Source organism: Papaver somniferum, unplaced genomic scaffold (genome assembly GCF_003573695.1).
Source record: "Papaver somniferum cultivar HN1 unplaced genomic scaffold, ASM357369v1 unplaced-scaffold_119, whole genome shotgun sequence".
In the NCBI taxonomy this organism is placed as follows: domain Eukaryota; kingdom Viridiplantae; phylum Streptophyta; class Magnoliopsida; order Ranunculales; family Papaveraceae; genus Papaver; species Papaver somniferum.
In genome coordinates, this window is record NW_020620936.1 from 3,552,597 (window position 1) to 3,564,446 (window position 11,850).

Genomic DNA, 11,850 nt, shown 5'->3' on the forward strand with positions numbered 1-11,850 from the left:
CAAGCTTTGTAACCCATTCTTTATAGTGTATGATTATGTCATGAACTAAATCACAGATTAACCTATTTCAGTGGCTACTCTTCCTCTGACAAGGATGAGCCTCAAATTCAAATTCAATAATTGGTTGAATGAATTCTTACAACACACAATCCGAGAAGATAAACAAGGTAAAGGATTAAACAACCGTTGGGTGCAAACAACAGGCTTCACCCTAAAAACAGAAATAAAGATAACCTTACCACAAATGGGCTTAATAAAGAAACAAGGACTAAAGCAGATAACATGGTGGCCCATCCAAACTACAAGTGCTAGGTACATGAAAATACCTCATTCTTTGGCATATCCTTGTCCTCAAGGATAAAGTCTGGAAACTGGGATTGAAGGTGGCTACTGTCTTCCCGTGTTGCATCTTCAGCAGGAGCTCCAGCCCATTGAATCAAAACTTGAGGCACATTGGTAGCATCTCTGATGATGTATCTGGAATCAAGCACATCAATTGGAGTAACAATAAATGTACCAGAACTATCCACCAGAGGCAAGGTAGGAGAATGAACCAGGTGTTGACCAATTTTCTTCTTTAGTTGGGACACATGAAACACAGGGTGAATTCTGGAACCAACAGGCAACTTCAATTTGTAAGCAATAGCACCAATTCTTTGCACCACTTCAAAGGGACCAAAGTATTTTGCCGCAAGTTTCATGTAAGTTCTGAGAGAAACTGAAGATTGCATGTAAGGCTGCAATTGCAAAAAGACTAAGTCACCCACAAAAAAAGATCTGTCAGTTCTTTTAATGTCAGCAAAATGTTTGATCCTGTGCTGAGCCTGCAATAAATCTTCCCTGAGTAACTGCAGCATATGATCTCTTGCTTGAAGGTAATCTTGCACAGCGGCCACAGAAGTAGTAACCTGCACTGGAAAAGCCATGTGTGGTGGAGTATAACCATATAAAGCTTGAAATGGGGTCATTTTGAGGTTGGTGTGGTAATTGGTGTTAAACCACTATTCAACAAGTGCCAGCCAATGAAGCCATTGTTTAGGAGTAGCTCCAGTCATACACCTGAGATATTGTTCTAGGCAAGCATTGGTTCTTTCTGTTTGACCATCAATTTGTGGATGGTATGAAGTACTGAGGTGCAGTTTGGTGCCCAATGATTTAAAAAGTTGTTTCCAGAAGGAACTAATAAATACCTTGTCTCTGTCAGATACAATGGAGCTGGGGAGTCCATGAAGCTTGAAAATGTGGTGCATAAACTCCTTGGCCACAGAGACAGCAGTGAATGGATGGTTCAAGGCTATGAAGTGACTATATTTAGACAACCTATCCACTACTGATAGACACATTTTTGTGTCTAATTTGTCTCGATTCTATATATTGTTAGAGCTCATTTTTGTACTTATTATGGTGTTTTATGTGTGTGTAGGTATTTTTGGCCAATAAACATTTTTGGAAAAATCGGCTCGAAAAGTTTTCTAAAGCACCTAGAGGAAATGATATTGGCACCCACAGATTGGATAAGGGGCACCCCATGGCACCCCCAAAAGAGCTTCTATCTACACCCCTACTCTGGATAGGGGGCACCCTTTATCTTCACCAGAATTTTGGCGGGAAAAACTGAATTCAAATTCAGTTTTGCAGCGGAATTTTCAGGTGAGATTTTGCTGGAGTTTTGGCCGGATTCAATGGGCTCTTTGGATTGGATATATCATGTTATGACTAAACAGGGCTGGTAGGTGTGATTGGATCGAATGAGTTGGGATAGATAAGCCGGAAGAAGAAATCAGAGATGTGGAGTTTCACGGGACTGTTGAGATTTCATGAATCGGATTTGGAGTGATTCAGCTGCATATTTTTGTTGGGCTGGACTTCTTAAGTCAAAACAGGATTGGTATGAGCTTTAAATTCGATAAAAACAGTGACAAATCTTCGGTTTGAGCGAAACAGGGAAGTGAAGTTATTATCGGACTTTCTGGTTATATATATGGGAGTTGGTGAGATTCTGGAGAGGTTAACTATATTTGGGACTCTATCTTACCTTATTTGAGAAGTTTACAACTCACAGAACCTCGTAGAGAAGCTTGGCAGGGAAAGAAATCCCGAGACTTGATGTGGAGGAAAGATAAGAATAGCCGAAGATTTCTTGAAGTTCAATCGACCTGCGGGCTATAAAAGGAGTTGGGATAGCTCATAGAAGACCGACGTACACTTTGGGGAAGTTTAGAACATAACAGAGCATAAAAACACCAAGTTGCAGAGATACAGGCGAGAGGAATAAGAAGAACACAGAACAGCAGTAAGAGACAGTCGCAGAATCCGTGGCCTTTTCTTTCAAATTCAATCACTTTGTCACAATTTCTGTAACAATTATTCAGAGTTCGCAACAGTTCTGTGTTAGGGTACTTTGTAACAGTGGTTCGTAACAATTATATCCGTTACAAACACGCTGTTTTATACCTTCTCCTCTTTTTAATCAACTTTTGAGCAACAAACATGTATTTTGAGCAAGTGGTTAATATGAGGAGCTAAACCCCATTTTTGAGGCGATAGAGGAAGCTATTTTTCCAACAAAAAGTGGTATATTCTTATTTATTTATTTATCGCAATTATTTTTATGATTGTTTTGCCTTGAGTGAAAATTGTTTGAATGATTCTTGTTAAGCAATTGTTATTTCTTTTGATAGAGCATGCTTGGACCTAGGTTTTTGATGTTCTATGCTTCGGATTTACACTTGTTATTTTGAGAATCTACTTGTGCAATAGTTTAGAATCAAATTGAACGAAAAAAATTACATGAATATAAATATTGGATTAAATCACTTTGAACTTGGAAAATAGTGGAATCTTAGCCTCAGTGTTCTTTTAATATTGATATCAACTTTGATTGAGTTTGCTATAATTTTTAGTGAGTTTTCTATTTTAATATTAGAATTTAAGTCTAATTAATATCCTTCACAAGTCTGAGAATTGAACCACTTTTACCACTATCTACAAATAACATCAATTTTTGGCGCCGCCGACGCGGACTTGTTTTTAGGGTTTTTAGATTTAATTTATATCTTTTTTTTTGTTCTTTTTTATGTTTTTGGGTATTTATCTTGTGTCTACAGGTTCTGGATCATAAAGAAAATTGAGCCAAAGAGTTTGGTGATTTCATAAAGACTTGGAGCTAAAGATTAAAGCAAAAAGAACAGAAAAGAAGACAATTTTATTTTAGACAATTTTAGTTTAGGATTTGTTTATTTTCTTTTAGAAAAAAAAAAAACCTGTATTAGGGTTTATTATTTTTGTAATTTTTCTTTTCTTTTTGGACTTTTGGACTTTGGGACATTATTTTTTTTATTACCCTACGGAAGGGTACTTTAAATATAAACTGTTTGCAGAGAAGGAGGACAATTGCGATATTGTCTCTGCACCTTGGGTTCGTACACTTGACATCGGAGTCAGTGGCCCGAGTCGACTACAACCGATTCATCCCCCGTCTGGAACGGGAGGTAAGATTCTAAACACTCGCGAATCCCCTGTCAGCGAGTTACTGGACTCCTTCGTATGCATATATGTTGAGGACTGAATACGGACATTTATTTTTCTAGTAAAGGGCAAGGCCTGGCCATACAAGATAAGGGTTCGGATTTCATCACCGTTCTCTTCTTTCCCGCTTTAGGAACACGTAACCTACGCGAACCTAAGACTAAAATTTTGACTAGAACTAGACCGACAGGGTAACGAGCTTAACAGGAAAGTCATTCGAAAAATATTGGTTACTCTTTTAAGCATACTTCGAAGTTCTTGACGTTTTCTGTAAGTTGAATGCGTGACTGCGCCGCCTTGTAATACCGGTGAGGCCTTGGGTATCAAAGCTCCATCGAGCTTCCCTCACCTCTATTCAACTTACTTTAACTCGGATTGATTCCAGAGGGGTTTGATTAAATTGTAACGAATTCCCTTTCGAAGGATTAGAAGCTGGTCTAGAAACAATCTAAGTGGAGTCATCATGCTTTTTGTTTGCTAGAAATCAATAGGTTTGATTTGGTTGAGTCGGCCTTGATCTATGTTTGCTTACCCTTCCAATTTAGAAAATTCTATTGTATGCCTGAACGTAAAAGAGACGCACTAGGTAGATTTGTTAAAAATAAACCTAGTAGTTCGAAGCGTCTCGATTACCTTAATCTAGAGAGTCCGACTTTCGAAGTGTCTGTTTTTAAACGTCCGCTTGAGGAGACGGTCCCTAATATTCTGATAGTACCAGAAATGGCAACTTTAAAAGCTTTGTTGAATCCGACTAGGACTACTCGTCCTTAGTGTATTAAGTTAGCTTAAACGGAGGCACCCTATGAACTGAAACCTGGGACCTTACAGATGCTCCCAATATTTTTAGGGAAAGAAAATGAAAACCTCTATTACCATGTTAGGGATTTTGAGGAAATTTGTAGTACTCTAAGAATTAGAGGCTTAGATGATGATGCTTTGAAACTTAGGTTATTCCCATTTTCCCTGACAGATAAGGCCAAGTCGTGGCTATATAGTTTGGACTCCGAGTCAATTGAGACATATGAACAACTTACATCTGCCTTTTTCAATAAGTTTTTCCCTAGGCACAAAACATCGTCTATTGGGACGCAAATATGCACATTTTCACAACAAGAGGGAGAATCTTTATATAGGTATTTGGAAAGGTTCAATGATTTATTATCCCAGTGTCCTCATCATGGTTTAGAAAAGGTTAGGCTAGTTCAGATCCTTTATGAGGGTTTAGATTATTCCACAACGACCATGGTTGAGTCTCTATGCACTGGTGGATTTGAAAACCAAACTGTTGATGCAGCGATGGAATTTTTTAATGAAATCGCCGAAAAAACCCAGCAGCGGGAAAATAGTAGGGCACCCCAGAAAACAATTCTTTTAAGTAGAGGAAACGTTAATATGGTAGAATGAGGCTATGAATCAGATGCCAAAATTGTTGTTATAGCAAAAAGGTTAGAAGCTTTAGAAATGGGCCAGACTAGTGGTAGAGTGGAGCCTTTTTGGGAAGGCCATAATATTGAAGAGCAAGCCAATGCTCTTTATAATAACACTAGATTTGATAACCGTCAAAATATTGACCCATATTCAGAAACCTATAATCCTGGTTGGAGAAACCATCCGAACCTTTCGTGGTCTAAGGGCCAGAGTCAAGGTCAGTTTAGTAATTCTAATGCTCCCCCAGGTTTTGGCTATACTAAGAATCCTTCAGGACTAGATCAGTTTCAGAATCAGTCAGATAAGAAAATCCTAAGTTTAGAGGAATCTCTCGCCTTGTTAACTTAGCAAACTACAAAATTTCAGTTATCCGTAGAACAAAGTCTACAAGCTAGTAACAGGATAGGACAAGAAAATAGTCAGGCTATTTCCGAGTTAAAAACCCAGGTTGGTCTGATAAGTGATTCTTTGAGAGAAAAAGGTAAGTTTCCTAGTCAAACACAACCCAACCCTAGAGGAGTTCATGAATTAGGTGCAAAACCATCGAATCAATTGAATGTTGTTAGAACCCTTAGGAGTGGTAGAGTTGTAGACAATAAGGTAACCATGCCCGATAGTGAACATACTGTAGTTCACCCCTCAGAATCTCACCTCTCAGGACCAGTAGCTGAGGAGACTAATAAAGTTTCTGATGATGTGAATTCGATTCCTGAAAGGTCTGATTTTATGCCTAGAGCCCTATTTCCCCAACTATTAATACCAACAAAAAAGGAGTCGAACTTTAATGATATATTGGAGGTTTTTAAGCAAGTTACCATAAACCTTCCTTTATAAGATGCAATTAGGCAAATTCCTTCTTATGCCAAGTTCCTTAAGGATATGTGTACGCGAAAGCGAAAACTTAGCGTCCATAAGAAAGCCTTTTTAGCTAGTCACGTAAGTTCAATCATTCAGAACAGCACAACTCTAAAGTACAAAGACCCGGGTTCTCCTACCATTGCTTACACAATAGGTAACTTCCGGGTAGAAAAAGCTTTACTTGACTTAGGATCAAGTGTGAACTTACTGCCATTCCATGTATACTTACAGCTAGGACTTGGTGAAATCAAACCTACTCAGATGACACTGTAGTTAGCTGATAGGTCTGTTAAAATCCCTCGAGGTGTTATCGAGGATGTTCTTATTGAGGTCGACAAGTTTATTTATCCAGTGGATTTCGTGGTCCTAGAAACCCAACCTGTCCCTGACCCAGAGAACCAGATACCTGTGATTTTAGGTCGCCCATTTTTAGCTACGTCTAATGCGATCATTAACTGTCGAAATGGTGTGATGAGTTTATCTTTTGGTAATATGACTATGGAGATGAACATTTTTAATGTCAGTAAGCTACCTCATGAGCTAGATGACACATGTGTTGAAGAGGTGAACATGATAGAAGCCTTAGTTTAGTTCAGTAGTCATTACCAAACATTTTATCTGAAGACCCATTAGAAAGTTGTCTATCCCATTTTGGTTTAGATTTTGACGAGGATAGCACTATTGAACAGGTGAATGCTCTATTAGATTCTACCCCCGTGTTAGACACTGATAGATGGAAAGCTAGGTTCGAACCATTACCAGTTTCTGAGACTACCCTAATTCCTTCTTTAAAAAAGCCCCCGAAGTTGGACCTTAAACCACTACCCGATACTCTAAAGTATGTGTTTTTAGGCCCATCTGAGACTTTACCTGTGATTGTAGCTTCCGATTTAGATAGTGATCAGGAAAGTAGGCTAGTAAATGTACTTCAAGACAATAAGAAAGCTTTAGGGTGGACTATAGCAGACATTAAGGGTATAAGTCCTACTGTATGTATGCATCAGATTCATTTAGAGGAAGACTCCAAACCTTCTAGGGAGATGCAACGTCGACTGAACCCTAATATGAAAGAGGTAGTTCGAAAAGAGGTGCTTAAGTTGCTAGATGCGGGTATTATTTACCCAATTGCAGACAGTAAGTGGGTCAGCCCTGTTCAGGTTGTCCCCAAGAAATCAGGTATCACTGTAGTCCAGAATGATAATAATGAATTAATCCCAACCCGAGTGACCACGGGATGACGTGTGTGTATTGACTATAGGAAATTGAACAAGGTCACAAGGAAGGATCACTTTCCCCTTCCTTTTATCGACCAAATGCTAGAGCGATTAGCTGGACATAGTCCCTATTGCTTCTTAGATGGCTACTCGGGTTATAATCAGATCGTTATTGCCCCAGAAGACCAAGAGAAAACCACTTTTACCTGTCCCTTTGGTACCTTTGCGTATAGACGCATGCCTTTCGGGTTATGTAATGCCCCTGCGACTTTTCAGCGTTGTATGATGAGCATATTTTTTGATATGGTAGGACGGTTTTTAGAGGTCTTTATGGATGATTTTTCAGTGTTTGGTTCATCTTTTGATGAGTGCTTGCATCATTTGACATTAGTGTTGACTAGGTGTAAGGAAAAGAATTTAGTGCTTAATTGGAAAAAATGTCATTTCATGGTTGAATCAGGAATTGTCTTAGGGCACATCGTTTCTTCAAAGGGTATAGAGGTAGACAAATCTAAAGTTGACCTTATTAAGACTTTACAGGTCCCAAAAACTGCAAAAGATATTAAGTCATTCTTAGGGCATGCAGGTTTTTACCGTCGATTCATTAAGGATTTTAGCTTGATTTCTAGACCTCTTTGCAATTTGCTTGCAAAAGATGTTAAGTTTGTCTTTGATGATGCTTGCTCAAAGGCTTTTGATAAGCTTAAAACTTTACTCACTACTGCCCCGATAGTCAAGGCACCTAACTGGAACCTACCCTTTGAAATTATGTGTGATGCTTCAGATGATGCTATAGGCGTTGTGCTAGGTCAGCGAGAAAACAAATTACTCCATGTGATTTACTATGCTATCAAAACTCTGAATGATGCCCAGATGAACTATACAACTACCGAGAAGGAATTGCTAGCCATCGTGTTTGCCTTGGATAAGTTTAGATCCTATTTATTAGGTATAAGATCGTAATCCATACTGATCATGCTGCTTTGAATTACCTTTTGTCTAAGAAGGATACCAAACCTAGATTGATTAGATGGATCCTTTTGTTACAAGAATTTTGTCCAGACATTAGAGACAAAAAGGGTGCAGAGAATGTAGTAGCAGACCACTCGTCTAGGCTAGTTGTTAGTTCCCCTAATAATTCCCTTCCTATAAGGGATAATTTTCCTGATGAACAATTGTTCTCTGTTTCCCAATCACCTTGGTATGCAAATATAGTGAATTATCTTGTTACTGGTAGAATGCCTCAACATTGGGGTAAGCAAGATCGTTCTAGGTTTTTAGCCGAGGTTAAGCATTTATTTTGGGACAATCCTTATCTGTTTAAGTATTGTCCGGACCAGATTATTAGGAGATGTGTATTTGAGAGTGACCAGTCTAGTATTTATCTCCTTTTGTCATGAACATGCATGTGGGGGTCATTTTAGTGCTAAGAAGACTGCTGCTAAGATTTTGCAGTGTGGATTTTACTGTCCTTCGTTGTTTAAAGATTCCCATAGTCATTGTGTTTCTTGTGAGCGTTGCCAGAAGTTAGGAACCATTTCCCGTAGAAATATGATGCCTTTGAACCCTAATTTAGTGATTGAGGTCTTTGATGTGTGGGGGATTGATTTTATGGGTCCATTTCCTATTTAGTTTGGTTATCTTTACATACTTGTCGCTATAGACTATGTGTCTAAGTGGGTTGAGGCGGTTCCGTGTAAAACGAATGACCATAGGGTCGTAGTCCAGTTTTTGAAAGAGAATATACTTACACGATTTGGTACACCGCGAGCTATAATTAGCGATGGAGGTTCACACTTTTGTAATAGACCGTTTGCACTTTTAATGAAACAATATGGTATTACCCACAAAGTAGCTACCCCATATCACCCACAGACTGGTGGTCAGGTAGATGTCTCCAATAGGGAAATTAAGCGTATTTTAGAGAAAACAGTTAATCCTAATAGGAAAGACTGGTCGTCGAGGCTTACTGATGCCTTATGGGCTTATCGTACTGCGTTTAAGACACCCATCGGAATGTCACCTTATCGTTTAGTGTTTGGAAAGTCATGTCACCTGCCCGTTGAGTTAGAGCATAGAGCCTATTGGGCTATTAATAACCTAAACTTTTCACTTGACAAGGCAGGAGGTCACAGAAAACTCCAGCTTAATGAGTTGGAAGAGATTCGTAGAGATGCATACGATAGTGCTAAGGAGTATAAGAACAAAATGAAACTTGTACATGATAAGAATATTTTACGAAAGTCATTTTCTCCAGGTCAAAATGTTCTTCTGTATGACACTCGTTTGCATCTACTCCCCGGGAAGTTGCGCTCTTGGTAGACCGGTCCTTTTATGGTCCGTATTGTTTTTTCTCATGGCGCTGTTGAGATTGAGACACCAGATGGTAGTAGTTCTTCGAAGGTTAACGGTCAGCGATTGAAGCCCTTTTTAGAGCCTTTTCCTACAGGTGATGTTGAGGAGGTCTCTCTGGAGGACCCTGTTTACCTTGATTGACCATCGAGGCAATTTTGTATGTTGTATATTATTTTTGTAGGTTTTTGGTTACACTTCACCCAGGTACTATCTTTCCGACTTCTCTCTTTACTATTTCCTCATGTTACTTATATTTTTGGTACTGTTCTTTAATTAGAAACATTGAGGACAATGTTAGATTTAAGTTTGGGGGTGGGGTAGAACTTTTTGTTACTTTTTAGTTGCATAATTAAACTTCAGAGCCTAGAAATTTATGCCTATTAAGGATGGCACTAACCAATCTAAGTGGATGGAAGCATTTTGGTTGTAGGAGATGATGAACCAATCTGACTAGATGGCAACATCTAAAGAGTCTATTCATAAAAGCACAGAGCTCGGGTGTTAGAAATAACATGATAGTTTCACCATATCTCGTTGAGTCCTTTTCACTTTTGTTTTTATTTTGTTTTGTTTTTAAACTATGTTTCTCTAAGTGATTAGGTGGGTCTCACGATTCAAGTTGTTACCAATGCTAGGGTGAATTAGAGTGATTGAGATACAAAAAAAAAAAAAAATGAGACCAGATCATCAGACCAACCGGAATAAATTCAATAAAGTCGACCACTGGTACCCTTGTATATGCCAGTGTGTTGACCTAGAGTTAGGATTATCAATCACTGGTTTCTTTGTATATGCCAATGTGTTGATATTAGTCAGACTAGTATCTCAGTCCATTAGGATAGGTTCATTTTGGCGGAGGCCTTCAGACAGATATGAGAAACACCGTTCACCTAGTAAACATCAAAACCATCTATGTTTTTCTCTATATCAATCTTCTTGATCTATCCATGTGATTAGTTTTGACTCCGGATATTGATGTCCATAGTGCGACTATCTGAGTAGAGCTCTGTCACTTATATATGAATTTTAGTATGCTTGAGTGCAAACTCGTGTACAACAATTGGAATTTCGCATCAGGGTACTTCCTCCTGTAGTCAATAAGTATGCCAACCAAGGAGATTCTTTAGTGCCTTCCAAGGTTCTGTGTAGATAGCTAGGGTATGGAGTATAAAGGTTTTGTGGGTATACCTCTGGTAAGCCCTCCTGAGACTATAACTCGGCCACTAGGGACACCTAGGGGTTTAAAGGCTTATTGCATACGCTAAATGCAATCGATGATGCCTGCGACAGTGAGTTAGGATTTTATTTTATTTTTGCTCGAGGACTAGCAAATAATAGGTTTGGGGGTATTTGATAGACACATTTTTGTGTCTAATTTGTCACGATTCTATATATTGTTAGAGCTCATTTTTGTACTTATTATGGTGTTTTATGTGTGTGTAGGTATTTTTGGCCAATAAACATTTTTGGAAAAATCGGCTCGAAAAGTTGTCTAAAGCACCTGGAGGAAATGATATTGGCACCCACAGATTGGATAAGGGGCACCCCATGGCACCCCCAAGAGAGCTGCTATCTACACCCCTACTCTAGATAGGGGGCACCCTTTATCTTCACCAGAATTTTGGCAGGAAAAACTGAATTCAAATTCAGTTTTGCAGCGGAATTTTCAGGCGAGATTTTGCTACAGTTTTGGCCGGATTCAATGGGCTCTTTGGATTGGATATATCCTGTTATGACTAAACAGGGCTGGTAGGTGTGATTGGATCGAATGAGTTGGGCTAGATAAGCCGGAAGAAGAAATCAGAGGTGTGGAGTTTCACGGGACTATTGAGATTTCATGAATCGGATTTGGAGTGATTCAGCTTCATATTTTTGTTGGGCTGGACTTCTTAAGTCAAAACAGGATTGGTATGAGTTTTAGATTCGATAAAACAGTGACAAATCTTCGGTTTGAGCGAAACAGGGAAGTGAAGTTATTATCGGACTTTTTGGTTATATATATGGGAGTTAGCGAGATTCTGGAGAGGTTAACTATATTTGGGACTCTATCTTACCTTATTTGAGAAGTATACAACTCACATAACCCCGTAGAGAAGCTTGGCAGGGAAAGAAATCCCGAGACTTGATGTGGAGGAAAGATAAGAATAGCCGAAGATTTCTTGAAGTTCAATCGACCTGTGGGCTATAAAAGGAGTTGGGATAGCTCATAGAAGAGCGACGTACACTTTGGGGAAGTTTCGAACATAGCAGAGCATAAAAACACCAAGTTGCAGAGATACATGCGAGAGGAAGAAGAAGAACACAGAACAGCAGTAAGAGACAGTCGCAGAATCCGTGGCCTTTTCTTTCAAATTCAATCACTTTGTACAATTTCTGTAACAATTATTCAGAGTCGCGACAATTCTCTGTTAGGGTACTTTGTAACAGTGGTTCGTAACAATTATATCCGTTACAAACACGCTGTTTT

The 11,850-nt window shown here is 38.9% G+C and overlaps 1 pseudogene; it reads right to left on the bottom strand.

Moving 5' to 3' along the window:
• Positions 1 to 4,612: 4,612 nt before the first annotated feature.
• On the bottom strand, positions 4,613 to 4,712 carry LOC113330872 (annotated as a pseudogene).
• Between the last annotated feature and the right edge of the window lie 7,138 nt (positions 4,713 to 11,850).